This window comes from Dama dama, chromosome 28 (genome assembly GCF_033118175.1).
Source record: "Dama dama isolate Ldn47 chromosome 28, ASM3311817v1, whole genome shotgun sequence".
NCBI classification, from domain to species: domain Eukaryota; kingdom Metazoa; phylum Chordata; class Mammalia; order Artiodactyla; family Cervidae; genus Dama; species Dama dama.
In genome coordinates this window covers 34,014,642-34,023,579 of record NC_083708.1, presented here as the reverse complement: position 1 = coordinate 34,023,579, position 8,938 = coordinate 34,014,642, and the positions used below count along the sequence as shown (strand labels likewise).

Here is an 8,938-nt window from a genome sequence, read left to right as displayed (position 1 = left end):
GCATATCTAAACAACAGGTATGTTTACTAAAACACTTGAAATATAAATTTAGCAAGGCTATATATTCTCTCATTTGGCTTGAAATTAACAACCCAGTATCTATCTATAAACTGTGAGAGCTTTCTAAAAAGAATTGTTCCTATTTTTTCCACAAATTTAATATCAAACCTGGAGCATATGGACTTATTGAAAGATGTTTCCACCTAAAGAAATAAAATGCTAAACTGATGAAATTACTGGAAACCTGTGAACCCAGTGTTCATATTTTTACCTGTATTTGCTGCTGCTGCTGCTAAGTCGGTTCAGTCGTGTCCATCTCTGTGCGACCCCATAGACAGCAGCCCACCAGGCTCCTCCGCCCCTGGGATTCTCCAGGCAAGAACACTGGAGTGGGTTGCCATTTCCTTCTCCAATGCATGAAAGTGAAAAGTGAAAGTGAAGTCGCTCAGTCGTGTCTAACTCTTCGCGACCCCATGGACTGCAGCTCCTCTGTCCACGGGATTTTCCAGGCAAGAGTACTAGTGGTACTAAATATGATCCCATTAAACAGCTCCCAGGACAAAAACAAAAACTTTAAAATAAAACTGAATTAAAAGTTAGAAATTATAACAGTTTGTTTTCTATACTCTTTCCCTGAAATATTTAAAAAAATTAAATACTTCAAAACATGATTACAGAGCAATAAAATTAGTATGAAGTCTGAATTAGCAACACCTATGCAGTTGGTTCATCAATATACACTAATTCATGATGCGTAACAAACTGCCCCCCCAAACTTAAGTGGCATAATACAACAAAAAGTTTATTTCTGATTCATCTATAGTTCAGCATAGGTCAGTGAAGCCTTCTATTCCATATACTATTCAGGGATCTCAGCAGGTTAAGATTTGAAGGTTCTACTTTGGTGTTCACAGTGGCAGAAAAGTAGAAAACTTATGCCTGTCCAAAAATGCCTTGACCCAGAAGTGACAAGGTCACTTCCACCTCAACCTGTTGACTAGAAAGTCACGTGGCTGCAAGTAACTGGAAGAAGTGAAGATTGTGAGAGAGAACAAGGATACCTAGTGAAAAATAAATGTCTCTGCTAAGAGGCTAGTATTACCCAATAGTCAAGTCCAATTCTCACCATCATAGCTCTTCCGAAAGATGTGAAGGTCCTAGTAACAAAAGCCTGCCCTTGCTTCACAATATACAGTCGCTGTTCTATTTCCCCCAGACAGTAGAGATAAAAGAGTGAACAAGCTTATGGTTCAAGGAATTTAATTATTTTTTTCTAACCAGCTATAGTTGAACTTGTCAGCCATGTTGATATTGAGTAATTGCCTATATATCTTGTCTTTCCTCACAATTTGATTTCTTTTCATAATGAAGGCTCAAGGAATTCGTTGTTTCCTTTTGTACAGATGTTCTTCATTTGATGTTATAAATGTGCTGCTGAAAAGTTGTGTGTAAATCAGATTTTTATAAATCGAATCACATTCCCATTAACTTTATCTTTGCTTCTGCTTCACAGTAGCTCCATACGATTTATCTTTAAATTAGTCTTAGTTTTACAGAGAAGAGTGACAGGTCAGAGGGTATTTCCCAATAGGCTGGGATAAGACTAAACCTTCCATCACCGGGCTATGGACTGTTTCTTCACATTGACAGGTTATCAGAGTCTACTTAGGGAAGAAGTGCTCAGTTTTTGAAAACAAAAAAGAAAAGGAAAAGCTGGCAGAGAAACAGGTATGAAACAAAGGGATTTAATTCCATTTTAAGAGTATATCAATCAATAAATATTATTTAATCTGAATGCAAGAGACTTTTATGTAATGCAACATGCTAGTACAGAGCTTTGAAATCTTTTTCATCAGATAGAGTCCAGTCAAATATACCAGCAATCCCATTTCAAGGACTCATTTGATGAAAATGAAAAATTTGCACTGAAACAAGGAAAAGCAAGGAAGTGTAAAACAGGAGATGCAGGCAAGGTATTTAGTAATCTGTCCACTAATTTTGTTAGCTAAATACTAAGAGAAAAAAAATCCTGAACAATACTTTTAATTGAAAGTTGCACAGTACAAGTTTCTTGTGTTTTGTCTTTTTCCCCAAAATTATTTACTACAGTTTCTGGTGACTTGGAGAATAGTCAGTTAAGCGTGAAAGAGCTTTCTTTATCTGTTTTTTTTTTTTTTTTTCTGGGTTTTTTTTTTTTCCTGCTAGCCCAACTTTTATTCCAATAGTCATTCACTGAGCCAGAGCAGTCACAGACTCACAGAATCTTAGAGAAGAAACTAAAAAAGACCATTAATTCTCTTTTGTGCTTTCTGAGCCATATTCCCACCAAAGAGGAAATAAAATAGAAAAATAAAAAGACTAGAAGATAAAAAAAAAAAAAAAAAGACTAGAAGATGAGTAGCACAGAGTACAAATGCCTTTGTAGGAACAGCTAAGAAGATAATTCCTATTTGACTTAGAAAGATTAGTAAGGATATTTTACTTTTCCAATCATATTATTGTTCCATGTATTTTTCACATCTACAATGATTACATAATATCATACATAGCCCTCTCTCCAGTTATATATGCATTGAATATATTATTGTTTTATTGTAGGACAGTTGTTATTTGATACATGCTAAATATCACAAAGATACTTGAGAATAACAGTGTTTTGTCAGAATCAGTACCTAGTTTCAGAAATTGGAATAAACATTAAAGGAGAGATTAAGAAAAAGAGGTCCATTGATGAATTAGGGGGAAAAGCCAGAAATTAAGTTACAAAGAATTAAGTTGCTTAGTTAAAATCAGAGACTAGAAGACAATTTGGGAAGCTCTATGGAGGAAACAGGGGCTTCCTAAGTGGAACTAGTGGTAAGAACCTACCAGCCAATGCAAGAGACATAAGAGACACAGGTTCAGTCCCTGGGTTGGGAAGATCCCTTGGAGGAAGACATAGCAACCGGCTCTAGTATTCTTGCCTGGAGAAACCCATGGACAGAGAAGGCTGGCGGACTACAGTCCATGAGGTCACAAAGAGTAGGACATGACTGAAGCCACTTAGCAGGCACGCACACATGGAGGAAGTAACTTCTCAAACAACGAAATATTCAGGCTTTCTATTCCAGACTAAGAAGTTTCCTGAGACTCAGGACCATGCCTTGAAGATCCCTGGATTTGTAATTTGTCACTTAATTTAAGGTATATAAAACAATATACAGTATGCAGGAACATAAACACAAAAAATAAACGCATATTAAAGACACAGGAAAAATTGCCTATAGGAAAAAGGGGAAAGAGAGTGAGCACTGGAGACAAAAAGTAACCCATCCACTCAGATATTAATTAGGAAGGGACCTCCCTCTGTGTCCTACAGTGGTGGGAGGACTTGGAAATCCAGGTGGATTCCCATGGCTGAATTGAGCAACTGTAGAATTAATTGCTCCTATAGCAGTTGGGCTTCCCTGGTGGCTCAGAGGTTAAAGCATCTGCCTCCAATGCAGGAGACCCGGGTTCAATCCCTGGGTTGGGAAGATCCCCTGGAGAAGGAAATGGTAACCCACTCCCGTATTCTTGCCTGGAGAATCCCATGGACAGAGGAGCCTGGTAGGCAACAGTCCATGGGGTCGCAAAGAGTCGGACACGACTGAGTGACTTCACTTTTCATATGGTTACAAATTCTGTATAGGGTAGGTTGCCAGGGACTTCGCTGGGCCATAGAGTGACTAGGGGACCTAGAGCCCATGAGGATAAAAGGTGCTGAGACAGCACCAAGCAGGCATCTGATACATTCCCTTATGAAACAGTGTGGTAATTTCTTTGGGTTTTTAGCCAGGAACAGAATTACTGGGTCTATACATATGTAAATAACTCTGTTTAACTAAGTGGTGCCAAATTGCTTTCCAGAACAACTAGACCATTCCACACTCCCACCAGCAGTCTATAAAGATTCCTGTATCCTCATATCCTTGTCAGGAATTGGTATACTCCACATTTCTGACTTTGGCCTACATAATAGATAAAAAGCACATTCCATCACTATTTTAATTTCTCTGATTTTTAATGAATTGAAGTATCTCTTCAAATGTAAGTTAGAATTTTTATCTCTTCTCCTGCAAATTGCCTGTTTGTAATTTTTGCCAATTTTCCTATTATCTTTTATTTATTGCTACTTTTCTTTGCTCCCTTTATATTCTAGATCAGTGCTTCTATAACTAACGTGAAGGATCTACTTTATTTTCAATGTATTATAATCAGTCACATATCTACAGTTTTATAAATCAATTCAGTTCAATTTAGTCACTCAGTCATGTCCAACTCTTTGTGACCCCATGAACTGCAGCACCACAGGCTTCCCTGTCCATCACCAACTCCCCGAGTTTACCCAAACTCACGTCCATTGAGTCAGTGATGCCATCCAACCATCTCATCCTCTGTCGTTGCCTTCTCCTCCTGCCCTCAATCTTTCCCAGCATCAGGGTCTTTTCAAATGAGTCAGCTCTTCGCATCAGATGGCTGATGAACACCCAGGACTGATCTCCTTTAGGATGGACTGGTTGGATCTCCTTGCAGTCCAAGGGGCTCTCAAGAGTCTTCTCCAACACCACAGTTCAAAAGCATCAATTCTTCTGTGCTCAGCTTTCTTTACAGTCCAACTCTCACATCCATATATGACCACTGGAAAAACCATAGCCTTGACCAGACGGACCTTTGTTGACAAACTAATGTCTCTGCGTTGTCTAGGTCGGTCATAACTTCCCTTCCAAGGAGTAAGCGTCTTTTAATTTCATAGCTACAATCACCACCTGCAGTGATTTTGAAAATCACTGCCCAAAGAAATAAAGTCTCTCATTCTTTCCACTGTTTCCCCATCTATTTGCCATGAAGTGTTGGAACTGGATGCCATAATCTTAGTTTTATAAACAAAATATAAATAATTAGAAAATAACATTTAAAGATATGCAAAATATAAATATATTTTTATTATTAAAGTCAACAGAACAATGTTATATTCAAAAAATATAATCAGAACAAAAATAATAGAGGGAAAAGAAAATTGACATACTGACTGAAAATAATTATATAAGTAAACAATGTAGAAAATCACTATAAATTCAGAAAATTTTGCACCTCACAGATATAACTATTCAAAAAGCTGTATTCAAAAAAAAAAGAAACAGTGATTTCCCCTATTAAAAGTCTATATGAAGAATTTGAATGAACATTCTGCACATCAATCTTTAAAGTTCCAAATTTGACAAACGGACTTGATTCTTGAATGTTTACTTCTCTAACCCAAGTTGGACTAGCATCAGTGCTATTGTAGAGGGTAATTTATCTCTAATGGTTTCTATGATTTGTCTTAATAACTCTCATAGTAGAGAAACCAGCCTTATAAAGGCATGTTGATGAAAATGTAGAGAGATTTTAAAACCAATTTTGAATTCTGAAAATCAGGATATTTTAAGCTTTTATTCAAATTAATGTAAGTGATGTATTTATAAAATTCATCACCAATCTTTCATGTACAGGTAGTTCCAACGATCTAGCATATAAAGATATGGTTCAATTTGAGTTATCATTCAATGAAGTGGATTCCAGATTTATGTTTATATGTGGCTCTTCTGATGAAAAATGAAATTCAAACTGTTTGATAAAATTTGTATGGTTCAGTTATAATTTTTTCATAAGTGAGTAATATCAAGATCACTATCTATACCATTTAAAGTTGCTATTTATCATGGCATATGTCATAACAATCTATAGAAACTGTGTTCTTCAAAGCCTCTAAATTTCCATTTTCATGTTTCTATTTTATCTGACACACAAAAAACAATGTTGCCTTATTTGCTTGTTCACATTAAAAATATCAAATGTGTAAGATAAATAAGTTCAGACGTCCAATTCACATTCTTAAAAAACTGAGACCAAATTATTCTCTCACTTTATAAAATCACTGGACGTTTGTTGTAATTATACATTCTTGAAATATTTTTCCCCTGAAAATTATCATACCTCAGCAAGCCATCTCCAACTTTCATCTGATGTAGCAATAGAGAATATCAAATTTCATGCAATAACCTTTATAAATCCACAATCTTTATTATGTCACTAAACATACTGTTTAGTGCAGTTATAGCTTCTTTTTCACAGCAAGACATTTTTGGATGAAGGAAGCATAATGGTGACTTCCATTCCTGCAAAGCTCCTTAATGTGAATGACTACTCCAGGATATTTTCTTTTCATTCCAGCTGGACCATCAGATTATTCCTCCATCACACTTAAATTTCAAAATGTATTTGTATATTTGCAATCAGGTTTCATTTTCTACATCTCAGAGCAAGTAGTATTTATCAACAATATACTAGAAAAAAAGAATTCTTTCTTGTCACTATAATATTTACATCACACATATATTACCATGTTAGTAATATCTGTGTAATAATCAAGTTTCAAGAAGCATATGTGCCCTCTTTATTTGTTCTCTGACTTGGCTTTCTGTTCCATTAGCCAGTTTCTGAGTACATCAAGCTAATATGTCATGAGAAAGTAGTACTTGACGTACTTCCTTTGCCGCAGATTCACCAATATGTATAAGTAAATATCCTTTAATAATGTCTCAGTGACTGACTGTAGTATCTTAGTCTTCTAAACACAAAGGGCTACTTTATAAGAAACCCGTAAATCACTTATGTGACATACGGAACACCTGATTCTGTTGGTTTTTTTAATTCAAAGTTCTTCTCTTAAGAATTTCTTCTGGTTTTCAACTTATTTATGCTTTATATGTAAATGCCATTTCAGTTCCAGAGACCTTATTTCTTCATTAGCCAGGACAACTGTGCAAAGAACATTCAGTGATTTAGCACTTCACAACTAAATTTAGTTACAAACCTCAACTCTGTGAAAGACCACACTTGCACACAAAAGAAGTACAAATCCATGTGGGTCTTCATTTCTTTCAAATTACTTCCAACATCAATATCTGTGCTAATATTTCTACCATATCCAGAATAGATGTATCTTTTCTAAACCAAAAAACAAACAAAAACCAATCAGGGGGAAATTTGTACCATACGTATTTTAGGTTTAAAAATAAATAGCACAAATATTACTGTCCTAATTTAGCTAATAATGTTAAACTATAAATTTAAAATCAACTAATTTATACTTGCTACTTTAAGAATGTATATACACACACAAAAAAGAATACACAAGAAAAATGACATTCTTGCCCTTCTGCAAACTTCAGCAACTCCCTGGATTGACTTAGCATAGAAATAGGGAGAAATAAAAAAGGACCCAGATTTCCTGACTCTAGAGGAGCTAGTGATTCCACTAGATTCAGGAGAGGAACAGAGAGCACGTGAAGCGGACAGAAGGGTTGACATGGAGAGACTGCAGACCCTCTCCTGGTGAACGCCTGGCGAACGTGCCAGCTGCTTCCAGCACATGGCAGTTGATTCAAGACTTGTAGAAAACCTAGTAGGCATTTAAGTAGCTACTATACATCACGTGGGCTCGGAAGCAATAATTATAGCCCTTGTCACTATCACTCAGGAAGAACAACCAATAGTAAATTGTGTGCTGACTGTCCAGCAACAATAAGCTTTATCTATGCCTTAGCCACATCTGAAAAACCAAAGTCCAGTAAATACTCGTAAACCTCAGTGATGGAGAGTGGGATTAAATACCTAAAGCCACGATGATGGTATGAAAAGGGAAGTCCCCAGTGTTTGCACACAGAGGGGTGAGGAGGAGTGGCGAGTGTAAGAGGGAAGAATATACTCCATTTCACTATATAATGATGCCCAGAAAACCCACTCTTAACAAGGAAAATAGCCTATACCTATTTCTGTGAGGTTTTTTAGTTTTTTTATTTTACCCCCATCACTTTCTACACTATAAACTCCTGCCAGATGAAATCTGAGACTTGCTTATTTTTCTGTCTGTAGCACTTGACACATTACCTGGCACATAATTCATCTTCAGTGAATATTTGTTGAACAAATGGATAGGTGTGTGGATGGAGGGATGGATAAATAATATAAATAACAAGGCAATGAATAAAGAAATTATTTTCCCCTAAAACCCAGAAAAAAACTGAGACACATTTTGCTTACCATCTTGGACCAGACCCATCCATCAAAATGAAACTAAATTTCATCAACAGTAAAATGGAGAAAATCATTACCTACCTCACCAATAAACTGTGCATTAACACACATGAAAGAATTTTGAGCAACATATAAATACATAAGCACTAGGAATTTTTATTATTTCATTTTATTGTCAAAGTCTTTGAGATATTTGTTCTCAACTTTTGTGTACATGAGTCAATTAGGAGCATATTAAAAATACAAATTCTTACTTACTAGCAGAGATTCTCATTCAGAGTTTGGAGTAGGGCCTAGGAAGTCACACGCTTTACAAGCTTCCAAACAAATCATGATGTCCACAGAGTTAACTTGGAGAAACAGCACTATAGGGAAGTAGTATGGAAACAGCATTTTCACCACATTCTAACAAAACACATGTAGTACCAGAGTGCAAAAAAGGAGTGCAGTAAAGCCATGTCTACACACAGATCTCATCCAGTTATTTACAACAAAATAAAATTGTAATATGCCAGCTTTTTTTTAATTAAGTTTTACTGGAGTAGAGTTGACTTACCATGTTGTATTAGCTTTCTGCTGTACAGTAAAGTGAATTAGTTATGCATATACATATATACACTCATTTTTTAGATTCTTTTCCCTTATAAGTAATTACAGAGTATTGAATAGAGTTCACTGTGCTACATAGTAGGTTCTCATTAGTTATCTGCTGTATTTAGAGAAGTGTGTATATGTCAATCCTAATCTCCCAATTTATCCCTCCACTTTTATCTTCCTTGTTAATCTTAAATTTGCTTTCAACATCTGTGACTCTATTTCTCTTTTGTAAAGAAGTTCA

General features: G+C 35.9%; 1 non-coding gene across 1 annotated transcript; it reads left to right on the top strand.

Annotated features, from left to right (window-relative positions):
* The first annotated feature begins 3,443 nt into the window (after window positions 1-3,443).
* Window positions 3,444-3,515, top strand: TRNAW-CCA (transfer RNA tryptophan (anticodon CCA)). Its single transcript has one exon. It is a non-coding gene; the product is annotated as a tRNA-Trp (tRNA).
* The last annotated feature ends 5,423 nt before the right edge of the window (window positions 3,516-8,938 follow it).